General features: G+C 44.3%; 1 protein-coding gene across 3 annotated transcripts in view; it reads left to right on the forward strand.

Annotated features, from left to right (window-relative positions):
* SENP7 (SUMO specific peptidase 7) overlaps positions 1-15,718 on the forward strand; it is a 2,310,641-nt gene that overhangs the window by 118,467 nt on the left and 2,176,456 nt on the right. For all 3 annotated transcript variants that reach the window (XM_044071599.1, XM_044071598.1, XM_044071600.1), the window contains exon 2: positions 11,137-11,209. The gene's annotated coding sequence lies outside the window, so the exon portion shown is untranslated. The remainder of the gene's footprint in view (positions 1-11,136; positions 11,210-15,718) is intronic.

A 15,718-nucleotide genomic window follows, 5' to 3' on the forward strand; every position in this document is an offset into this window, starting at 1 on the left:
TTGTTTAACAGAATTTAGACTAGGAAGGATTAACTATGACTCCTTCTTTTCAGGGTACCAAAAAAAGTAATTAAAAAAAAGTCTGCAAGGAAGCCTTAAGCAGAGAGCATTGTTGTAATTAAATTGAGACAAGACCAGTCCATGCAGTGCTGTCGTTAGGTTGTGTAGTGGCTGAAGGCACTTAATTTGGATGATAGTCTCATGAAGGTAAGAGGATGTGACCACAGCTGAAGTATGTTTCTTAGTGTCTGTGAATCATCAAGGTATGTACTAAAAGCTTGCTGATATTAAGTCTATAGATAATTATAGAGTTACTGTTTGGAGCATTTAGAGATACATAGTAGAGGATGAATTGCTATAGATTCTGTCTTGGTTGGGAAGATTTTGAGATGACTGTTTTGTATCCATTTGAAAATGGCATCCAGCCAGTCGTGTAAGACATTGAGGGATTCCTGACATTCCTGAGGAAGAAGTACAGTCCAGTGTCACTAATGTGACAGTTAACACTGAAAACCTCTTCTTATAATGACAGTACCAAATTGAATCAGTACAGTCAGAGAACAAGAGAGGCCTCAAGATAGAGCCCTGTGAAATGCACAGTCAGATGGGGAGAATGATAAAGTAATCCTGAAAGATTCTGTTCCTGTCCATAATGGAAGGATGCAAACCACCCAATGCCAGTAGATAGTAACCCGCAGCAAGTAACAGGATATCATGGTCAAACCGTATCTGGTGCTGAAGAGAGACCATTTAGAACTAGGGTAAAATACAGAATTTGATCTCTCACCACAAGAAGTTCATTCCGTTCATTCAGTACCTTAATTAGGGCAGTCTTTATGCTCTGAAATCTCTGTAAACCAGGCTGATACACCTCTGAGAGGTTATGGATCCTAAGATGATAATCTAGCTGTACATAAACATTTTCTTCAACCTTCCCTTCACAGGCAAGGTTACAGAGATAGAGTGGAAATTCTCTAGAACTTCAGGACTCGATTTTTATAGTCATGAGAGCCTTCTTTTAAAGTAGATGGAAAGACACGAGTCTGTAGTGAGTCTTTGACCACTGGACGGAGTACTTCCAGTCAGGAAATAACCATTATGTTGGGAGCAGGGCCTTGTCCACAAGTTGCAGGGTGTAATCTGTAATTCAGGTTCCTAAATTCAGAACAGTCAGTAAGATTAGACTGTGTCAGTCATAACCAAGAATGTCATTACCTTGAGCAGGTGGTAGCCTAGTAGAAGTAAACTAGGAGTCGTATCACTTGACAATGACAAACTTGTCTGTAATAAAACAAATTGAGCCAGTCTGTCTCACCGTTATTGGGTTAAATGCTGTCCACATGTTCAGACAGGTTGGGCTGCATAGACTGTTAACTATGCGGAAGAGCAAAGCAACTTGGTTAGCTGCACTGGGGATTTTAGGAGACAAAAAGTATGCCTTTTTCTTGATGTCTCTGACTGGAACAGTGTGCGGTGATTGTCCAGTATAACTTTGGCCTCCAGTCAACACAAGTACCTTTTACATCATTCTGATCTCTCTCATAAAAACGAGAAAACTGAAGACTAATACAATGCTTATGTTGATCTGCTGATACAGGGCATAGACAAGTGTAGGAGTGACAGTTTTATTTTAGTGCACTACAGACTAATCAAAGTCATTTGCCCTCTGTTGTTTACTCATATAGGAAACTTGCCAAGTGAGCTTATTATCATGTTGGGTGATGAGTAGTGGTAGACTGAATTTGGCCAACTGGTAGTCCAACCACAACACTAGTTTCCTCACCAATGGCCACTTGTTATTGGAAGACCCAAGTCCGTGTAGTGACATTTACAGAGTCACTGCAATAGTAATCTGAACAAACTCAAACCTACATATAGTTAACTAAGCTCATGGGTGAGAAATCACCTAAATTCAACTGTTTGAATGAATCACCACAGAGTTAAAGCGGAAACAAGCCCTTGGCTTGTTGCATTAAACCTTGTCATACTTGTGTGTTCTGTTTTGCTCTGCACAGCTTACCTTGTCAATTATTGATAAATATTTAAGATGTAAAACTGTGGTGTAGATTATTATGCTGTATAATGTATGATGTTAAGTTGTCTATCTCGCCTTCATTCTTGCTGGATGGGTTCAGAGCCGACCTCGGCTCCGACTCTGCCACTCTAAAAGCTCGAGAGTTGGTTCCACCGGCTCGAGGCCCCCCTTATATCCCACAATGCTAGGCGTGAATTACCTCAGATCTCGTTTGCCGCTACAGCGATCGAGGTGTTGTTTTTTTCTACCGGCTCAGGTCAGTCGTATTAGATCAGTTTTAATAACTATTTAAACCCCTTTTTAGCTTAGCCTTTTCTTCTTTAACTATAGTGTAGTGGATATTATCCTTTCTACCCTTATCCAGCCCCTTTCCCACAAGAACTGATAAGTTCTTTCCTTAGGCCTTCGGGCCCTCCATCCCTAATAGTGGTGTGTATGTGTTGTTGTAGGGTTTTATTTTATATAACTAACTAATTTCTTTAGCTTTAGTTTAATTTACCCTTTTTCTGATAGTGTAATCGGTGTGTGTGTGTTTTGTGTGGTGGTTACACTTCGGTTCCTTGAAAATGTCCAAGGATTCAAAGGTCTCAGGCTTCAAGAAGTGTGACTCGTGCTGTCAGAAAATGTCTCTGACAGACGGTCACACTTCTTGTGTGTACTGCCTGGGACGTTTACACCTGCAGGACTCTTGTGCTGTATGCCATGGCTTCAGCCCTAGAGTCCTGCAGGAAAGAAAGAACAAACTCATCCTAAGGGGTTTGCTCAAGCCTGAAGGTTCCCTAACTGCTTCATCGGGAAAACCTTCCAAGGCTTCTAAGACCTCGCCTCCAGTTTCTGAGTCGAGGCTTAAGGCTTCGAAGCCTACTACTTCATCGGCTCCGGCTGGAGCCGATGAGTCTTTGACTACAGTTTCTGTGGTTCCCTCGGCTCCGGCTGGAGCCGAGGTATTGGAGATTCCTGGGTCGGCTCCGATCAGACCTTCGGAGCCGACATCTAGAAAGAGGTCTAGGTCACCCTCCCTTGGCTCCGTTCATTCGGCTCCAGCGTCTCCCTTGCTGTCTCACTCCTCTAGGTCATCGAGGCTTTCGGATCATGACCTTCAGAGGGTAGTGAGTCGACTTCTAAAGTCCGAGGCACTGGCCCAAATGCTTCAGAGCCCGACTCATCAGTCGATGCTTCAACCTTTCCCTCTAAATATTCCTCCTCCGACTCCTTTGAGCTCGGAGTCGGGGCGTCTCGGAACAGAGACTGTGGTAGCGTCGGAACCGATAGACTTGTCTTCGGTTCCGTCGTTGGTTCCGATTTCTTCCTTTGAAGAATCTCGGCGCCGGACTTCCCTCGTCGGCTCCGAGGGGGTGAGTGGCTCTCCCTCTCGGTGCTTCGGCCCTGGTGAGTTCGGCTCCGACATCGGCCTCGGAGCCATCTCTGTCGGTGCCGAGGGAGGTTCTCAGCTTCTCGGAGCGGGGATCTCTGGCTCTGCCTGACAGGGGTGCATTCGAGGTCATGCGGAGTGTGTTGGAACCTGGTTCAACTCCACAGTCGGCTCCGTCCGCCCCTCCCTCTTTGGTGCCTCAGGTGATGTCTACTCTCTCCCTCATCCCTGACCGCAGAGAGCCAGCTCCTCAAGAATCCCCTGTGGGGATCTCATCCTCTTCCGAGGCCTCTCCTGAATTGGCAGGGGAGCCCCCTAGGAAGACAAAGTGTAAGAGGAAACACATAGACTCACCTGAGTCTTTCACCTCTGACACAGATTTAGAGGATTCCGAGGGTTCCCCCCGTTCCCCTTCTGAAGATGTCTCCTTTGCAGACATTTTAGAAATCCTGAAACAGAGGGGAAATTGGCCAGCCCTTAACCCTTCGGAGGATGAATCTGTGTATCTTGAGGCGTTTGGCTCTCGCCCTTCCACCTCCTGGGTGTCCCCCCCCTTTGACCCCCTCATGCAGGTGGTAGCAAAGAAAGCCTGGACGGCTCCTGACTCAGTGGACCCTACCCCCAGGAGACCTTCTAAATTTATAACAGCACCCACTGATAAACAATTTCTGACCAAAGGAGTTACTGTGGATGCTATGGTGGTAGCTGCTGCCACCAAGAAGGAACTAGCTGATCCTTCAGTGCCTGTCCATCCCCCTAACAAGGAATGTAGGTCTATGGACAGGTACGGGAAGCGGATGTTTTCGTCAGCGACATTTGCAATGCGTTCGCTGAACTACTTATGCCATTTCACTTGTCTCCAGAGAGATTTGATCAAGGAATCGAGTGAGATGTTGAAGGATCCTACAGCTGCAGGTTTTCAGGACAAGATGAACGCCCAGCTGACTACCCTGAATTCTATAGCTAACTCCTCCATGCGCCTCCTTTCATATGCGGCTGATGGAGCGAGTAGAGCCGCAGGGACAGGTGTAGCCTTACGCCGGCATGCCTGGATGCGACTATGCAATTTCGCGGACCCCTTTAAAACGTCTTTCACTAATTCCCCATTTGATGGATCATCTCTCTTTGGTCCTCAAGTGAAAGAAACCTTGACTAGGTGCGAGGCGGATGGCAAAACCTTGTCTGCTGTCGGAGTCCGTTTTTCTACTCCTCCTAGACCTTACCCCAAAGGCCAGAAAAGTGGGAAAATGTGGTTCCGTAAACAATCTCAAGGGAATTTGCCTGACGCACAGAGTCGGTTCCCCTCCAGAGGCAGAGGAGGGAACAATAATGGTAGACGTCGCCCCAGAGGCAGAGGGGGTCCGCAGAACCAGGGCAATCGAGAAACCTTTTCCGATAAGCCCTTTCAGCATCCCTGAGGTGTTGCCCAACTGTCCACCTTCGGAGGCAGTCGGGGGAAGATTGTCACTGTACCCAGAAGCCTGGCTATCCCTAACTCAAGACAAGTGGGTACAGTCCATCATTTCCGAAGGCTATTCCATTCCCTTCGTCGCATTCCAAACCAATCAAAAATCCCTACCAGATGTTCCACCGCTCAAAGGGATCGCGCAGCTTTGGAAATTGCGAGGCTGCGCGCAAAAGGAGGAATGGAGCCAGTTCCAGGAGACCGGGAAGGATCCGAATCTACTCCAGGTTCTTTTAGTTCCAAAGAAAACAGGGGACTGGAGACCAATTTTGGATCTCAGTATCTTGAACAAGTCAGTCAAGAAAACAAGATTTCGGATGGTCACGCTACAGTCCATCCTTCCCCTATTGGGAAAGGAAAACTGGATGTGCTCTATAGATCTTCGACGCGTACTATCATATAAAGATGAACAGACGCCCAGAAGATTCCTCCGCTTCAGGCTGGGAACCAGTCATTTTCAATTCAGAGCCCTGCCCTTTGGACTCACCACTGCCCCCGGTGTTTACCAAATACATGGCAGTGGTAGCTTCTCACCTGAGACGTCAAGGATTCCAGGTGTTTCCATATTTGGACGACTGGCTCCTCACAGCTCCCACCAAGCATCTTCTTCTAATGGCCAGAGACTACACCTTTCGCATTTGTCAAAAGTTGGGCATCTCAGTAAATTGCGAAAAGTCTGTTTTGTCGCCTTGTCATGCTATTACCTTCATAGGCGCAAATCTAGACACAGTCAGCATGTCGGCGAGACTAACAGATCAGAGAATAACAGACATACGCAAACTGGTCTCGCTTCTCTTCAACAACAACAGAGCCAAAGCCAGGTTAGTTCTGAAAGTATTAGGGATTATGGCGGCTGCCATTCCTCTACTTCCATTAGCCAGATTCCACATGAGAATCCTTCAATGGATGCTCTTCACACAATGGTCATACCAACAACTTCCGATGTCTCACACCATTATGATTACGCAAACATGCAGGAATCATCTTCTGTGGTGGATGTCTTCCCCACAGCTCTTCTTGGGAAGACCCTTTGTTCCTTCCCCTCTGGTTGCTATTCTGACAACGGACGCCTCCCTGATCGGTTGGGGGGGGAGGCATTATCAGGGCAGAACTGTCCAGGGCATATGGCAACCAGACGAATGCCACTTGCATATAAATGTTCTAGAGATGAGAGCAGTGCTTTTAGCGTTGCAAGCCCTTCAAGACTCTCTTCCCCTGGGAACGATAGCAATCCAGACGGACAATATGTCTGTAGTGTGGTATATCAACAAACAAGGCGGAACCAGGTCCTATCCCCTATGTCGAGAAGCACTCAGACTGTGGCAATGGGCGATTTCTTCTCAGCGTTTTCTGATAGCAACGCACATCCCCGGGTAGTCCAATCAAATCGCGGACAAGTTGAGCAGGGCTATCCTCATGCCTCACGAGTGGTCTCTGAAAGATTCTATTGCGAGAAAAATTTTTCTCAAGTGGGGTCAGCCTTGCTGCGACCTTTTTGCTACTCCCCAAAACAGCAAGTGCAGAGATTTTTTCACCCTATTCCCGTTACCAGGCCAGCCCAGCAGAGACGCTCTAGTCCAAGTTTGGCCCCGGGGACTTCTGTATGCATTTCCTCCCTTCCCACTAATCTCTCAAGTGATACAGAAAGCTATCGCTCAGAAGGCCTCATTGATCCTCATTGCTCCTTACTGGCCTCGACAGGTTTGGTTCCCCTTTCTACATCAATTTCTGTTGGAGCAACCTTGGCATCTGGACCTAGTTCCAGATCTTTTGATCCATCAGTCGGGTCAGTTACATCGCTCCCTCCCCTCTCTGAACCTCACTGCTTGGTTCCTCCAGTTCCTACCCTAGCCAGGCTTCCTCAAATATCTCACACTGTTCGAGATATTTTAATAGCTTCACATAAATCTTCCACTCGGAAAATTTATCTTAGTAAGTGGAAACGTTTTGCCTATTGGGCTCAAGGAAAGGATTTAGATCCTTTAACTGCTCCCATCCATATGGTCCTTGATTTTCTAGCTGAACTCTTTCATGCAGGTTCATCTCCTTCTACTCTCAAAGTTCAATTGGCAGCTATATCTAACTTTCATGTAGGCATTTCAGGGTCTGCCATCATGTCCCACAAGCTTTGCAAAGCCTTTTTGAAGGGAGTTCTTCTTCTCAGACCTCCTATAAGAAATCCTCCTCCTCCTTGGGACCTTAATTTAGTGCTCAGCTCTTTGATTCTTCCCCCTTTTGAACCTGCAGCTTCCTGTTCGTTAAAATTGCTATCATGGAAGACTCTCTTTCTGGTAGCTATTACTTCAGCTAGAAGAGTTTCAGAACTTCATGCACTCAGCTGTCGACCTCCTTATCTATTGTTCCATAAGGACAGGGTATCCTTACGAACCAACCCGTCCTTTTTACCTAAAATAGCCTCGGCGTCTAACCTAAATCAAAGCATTGACCTCCCTGTGTTTTTTCCAGAATATTCTAATAGGTCTGAACAACAATTGCATTGGCTAGATGTTCATCGTCAGTTAAGGTACTATTTGGATAGAACCAAACAATTCAGAAAATCTGACCAGCTGTTTGTCTCTTATGCAGAAGGCAGAAAGGGACTTTCTGTTTCCAAGGTATCACTATCTAGATGGCTAACATCTCTAATTTCCATTGTTTATGAAATTAGACACCAAAAGCTGCCTAAAAAACCTAAAGCCCATTCCACCAGAGCTTTGGCTACTTCTATGGCCTTCCAAGACAGACTGCCTATTGACACCATTTGTGCAGCGGCTACTTGGGCTACTCCTCACACTTTCATTTCACATTATAAGTTGGATTTAGCTTCTAGGCATAGAGCTAACTTTGGTTCCACTGTTCTCAAGAGTCTGTTCCGTTAGGCCACCCGGGACAAGGTGCTAGGGACGTGGTCCCATCCAGCAAGAATGAAGGCGAGATAGACAACTTAACATATAGAAGTTATGTTCTTACCATAACGTTCCATGTTAGTTGTCTTCTTCTCGCCTACTTTCTTAAGGCCCCACCCTCCTTCCCCCTGGCCTGGACAGACCTAGAGGAGTTTGATTGTGACCTCTCTTTCTACCACCTCTTTGCGATAGGTATATGCTCTGCTGTGCATATTTTCCTAGATCAGGCTTAGGTCACCTTTTCTCTTCCCTTTTTTTATAGAGGTGAACTCTTTTCCAGTTTTTCTGGTTGTATTATTAGCTGGGCCTAGCTCACAAACGAGATCTGAGGTAATTCACGCCTAGCATTGTGGGATATAAGGGGGGCCTCGAGCCGGTGGAACCAACTCTCGAGCTTTTAGAGTGGCCGAGTCGGAGCCGAGGTCGGCTCCGAACCCATCCAGCAAGAAAGAAGGCGAGAAGAAGACAACTAACATGGAACGTTATGGTAAGAACATAACTTCTATTTTAGTAAGATATTTTTGTGACATATATATTTCTGCCAGAAAGCAAAAAAATGAGCAGCAGGTTTACAGTTTATTTATGTTTTGTTTACTGGGCTGTCCAACTGGGTTTTGGCCCATTTTTAGTAGATATCTAGGATGAAGGGCTCCAGTTCGGTAATTACATATGCATCACAGAGTTATACTGACAAACAATAATACAGATGTTGGTACAAAAAAGTGCAGAAGTGTGCCTAATCAAAATATGAAAGCATGAGTTTGACTGCCCTACCAGTTAACATAATTCAATGTTGCAGATTACAGTCGCTGGAGAAGACAGGAGGTTGGTTTAGAAACAGATGAACTAATTAATATGCCACCTCTGTAGGGTATGGTACAAGCTGCATCTGATACTGCAACATTGTTAGAAATCTGACAATTTAGGAGTGCTGTAGGGCAGTCAAATGTGGTTGTTTAGGCTTTTGCTAAAGACATGCAGATGAGTGTAGCCGTACATCTGTGTACTGTGTGGTTTTAAGAGTATTAAATAAAAATAATAAAACAAGGAATATATTTCAGACTCGAATCTAGTATGGTTTTGTTACCAGAATTAGAAGTCTACTTTTGCACTTAGCAAAAGCCTGAAACAGTACTTCATTGATGGTTTTGAAGGAGAAGGTACAACCAAAGAATAAAAAAAAATCAGATTATTGCTATAATTTAGTGCAGCAAGTTGTCCATAACCAAGCCAGTAGTATAGGTGTAAAAAAAAAAAAAAACATGGCAGATAAATGGCTGATAAGGTTGTGTCTGACAAGGGCGCAGGAGGAGGAGAGGACGATTATTAACGTTTATGTCCATAATTTGCTTAAATGTACAGCCTTTATTGTAAGTCATCTTGTTTTAGAGTCCTCTCAGTTTTGTCCCTTAAAGTGAAACTATGCCTCCTTGTATGTGAATATTTACTATAACATTACTATGCATGTAACTTTCTTACCTCACATACAGTTCTTAAACAGTAGCTGATTGAAACCACATGTGCAGTGGATATAAATGAAACCACATGTGCAGTGGATATAAAAAGTTTACACACCCCTGTTAAAATGCCAGGTTTTTGTGATATAAAAAAAATGAGAAAACAATAAATAATTTCAAAACTTTTCCCACCTTTAATGTGACCTATAACCTTTACAGTTCAATTGAAAAACAAATCTGTTGGGGGGAAAAATATAAAAAATAAAAAACGTACAATAAGCTGGTTGCATAAGTATGCACACCCTTAAACTAATACTTTGTTGAAGCACCTTTTGATTTAATTACAGCATTCAGTCTTCATGGATACACACCTGCCATCAATTAAAGAGACTCTGATTAACCCCAAATAAAGTTCAGCTGTCCTAGTAGGATTTTCTTGACATTTTCTCAGTTGCCTGCTACAGCAAAAGCCATGGTTTGCAGAGAGCTTACAAAGCATCAAAGGGATCTCATTTTTAAAGGTATCAGTCAAGAGAAAGGTACAAAAAATTTTCCACAGCATTGGATATACCATGGAACACAGTGAAGACAGTCATCAAAAAGTAGAGAAAATATGGGACAACAATGACATTGCAAAGAACTGGAAGTTCCTCCAAAATTGATGAAAAGACAAGACGAAAACTGGTCAGGGAGGCTGTCAGTAGACCTACAGCAACACTGAAGGAACTGCAGGAATTTCTGGCAAGTACTGGTTGTGTACTACTTGTGATAACAATCTCCCATATTCTCCATATGTCTGGGCTGTGGGGTAGGGCTGCAAGACGGAAGCTTTTTCTTACACGGAAAAATATCCAGGCCTGGCTAAAATTTGCAAAACAATAAATCGAGTGTCCCAAAAGTATGTGGGAAAATGTGTTATGGTTCGATGAGACCAATGTTGAACTTTATGGCCACAATTCCAAAAGGTATGGTTTTTGCAAAAGCAACACTTTGCATCACCAAAAGAACACCATCCCCACGGTGAAGCATGTTGGTGGCAGTATCTTGCTTTGTAGTTGCTTTTCTTCAGCTGGAACTGGGGCTTTAGTCAAGGTGGAGGGAATTATGAACAGTTACAAATACCAGTCACTGTTGGCCCAAAACCTTCAGGCATCTACTAGAAAGCTGAAGATGAAGAGGAATTTCACTTTTCAAAACGACAATGACCCCAAGTATACATCTAAATCAACAAAAGAATGCCTTTACCAGAAGAAAATTTAAGTTTTGGAATGGCCCAGCCAGAGCCCAGACCTAAATCCAATAGAAAATCTGTGGGGTGACCTGAAGAGGGCTGTGCACAAGAGATGCCCTCGCAATCTGACAAATTTGGAGTGCTTTTCAAGGAAGAGTGGGCAAATATTGCCAAGTCAAGATGTGCCATGCTGATAGACTACTACCCATGAAGACTGAATGCTGTAATTAAATCAAAAGGTGATTCAACAAAGTATTTGATTAAGGGTGTGCACACACAACAAAGTATTAGTTTAAGTGTGTGCATACTTATGCAACCAGCTTATTGTACATTTATTTTTTTCCCCTAACAGATTTGTTTGTTTTTCATTTTGTATTGTACAGCTTGTAGGTCACATTAAAGCTGAGAAAAGTTTTTGAAATGATTTATTGTGGTCTCATTTTTTTATATCACAAAAACTTGGCATTTTAACAGGGGTGTGTAAACGTTTTATATCCACTGTATATATCAGTTTGTAGTTATTACAGCTAAGAATAGATTGTTGGCAACAATATGAGTGCAGATTCTAAGCTTTCAGTGAGCATTTGCGTAATGCAACAATAATATTTGTAACCATAAGTACATTTCCAATTTTTGTATACTATTTAAGCTATTACTTTTGTTTTTGTAGGATGGTGCTATAGTGACAACTAACAGTGATGTCTGAAAAGTAATGCTTAGGTTGAAGCATTTCTGTACTTAAGGTAAGACTTGAACTTCTAAATGCTTTAAAATTGAATGTTATTGTTGCAGTTCCTTACAGTACTACTACAGTAGGAACATACTGTAAAAATGTGTAATAATTAAGCCACTGTTGTTCATAGTTAGAGATGCAGCAACAAAAGATCATGTTGCCTGATGTCCTTCAAAAAAAGACTTCTGAAAAGCTAAGTACCCCGTTGGGGACTCTTTCTTGCCTCAGCCGATGTCAGAAAAAGTGAATAACTGTTTAACTTGTGGGAAACAAATACCTCATAAAGATTTCCACTCTTACTGCCTACCTTGTTTAGGCCCAGACCATGACGTAGCAGCTTGTCTAGCCTGTGCTTCCTTCAACCGACGGACACTTAGACGTTGGTCGGAGTTTGCAGAGGAGTTTTTCGGCTCCGCTTTTGCTTATATCATGCAGTCGGAGACTCCGACTTCACAATTAGCTAAAAAACGTAAAGAAAAGGACCGACACTCGCGGTCCGCAGTTTCGGCCGAAACCGCGGTTAAGCCAACCGCGAGTGTCTCGGTTTCGGCTGAAACCGAGTCCGCGGTTCTTCCTTCGGCCGAAAGCAGGCCTCTTCCAGCATGGCTGAATCTGCTACGGAAAATCCACCTGCTCTTACAGTTTCTCAGGATTTATCAGATACTATCCCCTTAGATGTATCTACTCCTGCACGTGGAGCTGCTAGGCCCCCTGCATCCATGTCAATTAAGGCTTTTGCCAGGGCCAAAGCAGCTAAATCTTCAAAGGCCGTGCCTGCTAAAACCCCCTCTCACAGACCTAGCTCTAGTACCCAAATGCTTAGTCTAGCAGAGGATCTCATTTCTTTGATCAGGGGAACCCAGTCTCACCCTGACAGGGCCTCTCACTCACCTCCAGAGAAGAGGCCTAGAGCAGAACCCCCTGAGCCAGTTTCTTCAGATTACTCCTGATGATTCAGAAAATACAAATACTCCAGAAGGCCCTTATTCTCCTTATGAGGACTCTGATGCAGAGGATTCCATACCTTCTGCCTCTCCTCCTGAGGAATTTTCTTTTGGGGAAACCTTGCATGCTATGAGGGAACAATTTCAATGGCAGGGCCAGGATTTTTCAGACTCTAGGAAGAGGCTTAGGACCTTTTTGCATTTACCACAGCATAGGCCTTTAGCTATTCCTCCAGTACTTACAGTTGTGGATGATGCATTTAATGATGCTTGTACTGCCCCTGACTCACTACCTCCGGCCCCTGCTAAGCCCGACAGATACTACAGGGTTCGGACACACATTATCATTTGTATAAGGCCCCTATTGCAGATCCTGAAACGATTTCACAGGGCCCCAAAGCTGTAGCAGCTGCCTCTGCCAAAACCCTCCCTCTGAAAGAGAATCTAGGGCATTGGAGAGATGGGGTAAAAAGTTTATACTTCTGCTACTCTTTCGCTAGGGCCTTAAACTGTCAATTCCACATGATTCAATATCAGGAATTTCTGTTAGATCAGCTCACTAAAAAACTTTCCTCGCCTGAGCCTTTAGACCGTAAGTCCCTTCAGGATTTGGTGCATAACACTCAGCAGGTCAGTAATCATTCCTTAAAATGCGGCTATGATGCACTGGAGGCTTCCTTTAGATCAGCTATGACTGGTACAGTGATCAGAAGGCATGCATGGTTAAAAAAGCAATCCTTACCAGACCATGTAAAGGCAAAGCTTCTAGATGCTCCCATGGAAAAGCACAGTTTGTTTGGTTCCCCTGCACAGCAAGTGTTGAAGAAGGTGGAAGAAAAAGCTAAATCTGTCCAGACAGTCAAGGATTTCTTATAGGTCCAGCCTCCGAGGTTTAGTAGGAACTGGCCGTCCAAAAATTGGTCCTTTCCAGACACCACCAGAGCACAGAGAAGCAGAAATAGACGCCCTAGAGGCAGAGGCCAATCCAGAGGTGCCTACAGGGGACGTCAGTGGCAGCCTAACAGTCAGAGAAGTACTGCCACAGATCCAGCCACTACCACTTCCACAGGACAATCACAGTGACTTGGCTCTGAAACCGCCTACCAGGGAACAACTGGAAGCACCCTTAGGCGGAAAGTTAGCCTTATTTTCAGCAAATTGGCATTACATTACAGGAGACAAACGGATTTTACAGACAATAGACAAAGGCTACAGGTTTCACTTCCATACTCTTCCAAGGAAGAGAGGAATGCCAAACCTACCTCCAAACCAAAGGACAAACGCTCTACAACAAATAGACCACTTACTAAGGATGAGAGCTATAGAAAGGTACCGCTATGGAACAAGGACAAGGATTTTATTCAAGGCTTTTCCTGGTACCAAGAAAGGAAAACCAATGGAGACCTATCCTCGACCTGTCCGCTCTAAACACATATCTCATTGTTCCAAAATTCAAAATGCTGACCCTACAGCAACTTCTTCCCATGCTGGGCAAGGAATCTTGGCTGGTGACTCTGGATCTCAAGGAGGCATACCTGCACGTCCCCATACGACCAAATTGCAGAAGATACTTCAGATTTCTTGCAGGATCAGAGCATTATCAATTCTCAGCATTGCCTTTTGGCTTATCTACTGCGCCCAGAGTATTCACAAAATGCCTGGCATCAGTAATTGCTCATTGCAGGCTTCAGGGAATTCAAATTTATCCATACCTGGACGACTGCCTGTTACAAGCGGACAGCAAAGACAAAATAACAAAAGATTTGAAAAAGGTTATTCACCTGCTGCAAGCCCTGGGATACACAGTCAACACAAAAAAGTCAAGGCTGATACCATCCCAAAGGATAACCTTCTTGGGTGCAGAACTGGACACATCAAACCAGATGGCATTCCTCACAGCAGAAAAACAGAGGCAGCTACCACTTTATTTCATGGCATTAACAACGCAGAACCAGCTTACAGCAAGGAAAATCCTGCAAACCCTGGGATACATGGCATCCTGCATAATATTAGTTCCACGTGCCAGACTACATATGAGGAAGTTACAATGGTACCTGAGGAATTTATGGTCTCAGCACAAACACAGCCTAGAAACCCAAATTCCAATAATTCCATGCCTGAAACAAGAATTCCAGTGGTGGGCCCAGGCCTTTCAATTGAACAAAGGACTGCCCTTCCACAGGCCTCACCCAAGCCAGACTATCACCACGGACACCTCAGACCTAGGTTGGGGGGCACACATGGTGGACAAGTGCATTCAAGGCTTATGGACTCAAGACCAGATGAACCTACACATAAATCTAAAAGAGATGCTGGCAGTAAAACAGGCAATTCAGACATTCAGACCATTTCTTCAACAGGGTCAATTGCTGATAAGGACGGACAACACCACAGTTATGTGGTATATCAACAAAACAGGGAGGCACACATTCATTTCCTCTATGCCGGATGGCAATGGACCTCTGGAATGTGGCCCTGAGCCTCAACATTCAGCTCCAGGCCATATTTGTGCCAGGAAAAGAAAATATACTAGCAGACATCTTAAGCAGAACCACCACGGATGCCCACGAATGGATGCTGCATCCAGATATCTTCAAAACCATCACAAGGAAATGGGGACTGCCAGAAATAGACCTGTTCGCATCCCCGCACAACCACCAATTGAAAAAATTCTGCACAAGGACATACCACCCACTTGCTTGGAAGGTGGACTCCCTATCCTTCAGTTGGGAAAACCTGACAGCATATGCATTCCCACCTCTTCCTTTGATGCACAAAGTGCTACTGAAGATCAAAGAAGATCACCCGAGGATCATCTTGATAGCTCCAGACTGGCCGAGGCAACATTGGTACCCGCTACTGAGGAGTATGTCCTGGGAACATGCATGGCCTCTACCCCTACCACCTCTTCTGCTAAAACAGAACAACTTCAAAATCCTGCATCCAAACTTGAAAACTCTGCAGCTAGCTGCTTGGAACATTACATAAGGAAAAATAACCCAGAGTTATCTCAAAGGGTTGAAGACATTATCCTGGAGGCTCGCAGACCCTCAACAAGAAAAACTTATGCAGCAAAATGGAAAAGATATCTCATTTGGAGTGCAACAAAAGGAGTAGATGCATCATTGGCAAACATAGCTAACATCCTGGAATACTTAGCAGAGCTTTTCCACAATGGTCTGTCTTACTCCTCCATTAAGATTCATGCATCAGCAATTTCAGCAAAATACAACATGGATCCTCCAGTCTTTTCTCAACCTCTACTCAGACAGTTTCTCAGAGGAATTAAAAATGTAAAGCCACCAAGGAAACCACCATTGCCTACATGGGACTTGAACTTTGTGTTAGAAAAGTTGACACTCCCCCCTTTTGAACCAGCAGCAACAGCAGAATTACAGTACTTATCTTGGAAGACTGCATTCCTGCTTGCAATCACTTCAGCTAGACGGGTTTCTGAATTACAGGCTTTAATGGCAGTACAGCCCTTCCTTATCTTCCATCAGGATAGAGTGTCCATGAGAACTAATCCTACCTTTATGCCAAAGGTGGTCTCCAGGGTATCATTAAACCAAGCA

Source organism: Protopterus annectens, chromosome 5.part0 (genome assembly GCF_019279795.1).
Source record: "Protopterus annectens isolate FY-2018-M chromosome 5.part0, PAN1.0, whole genome shotgun sequence".
NCBI lineage: Eukaryota > Metazoa > Chordata > Ceratodontiformes > Protopteridae > Protopterus > Protopterus annectens.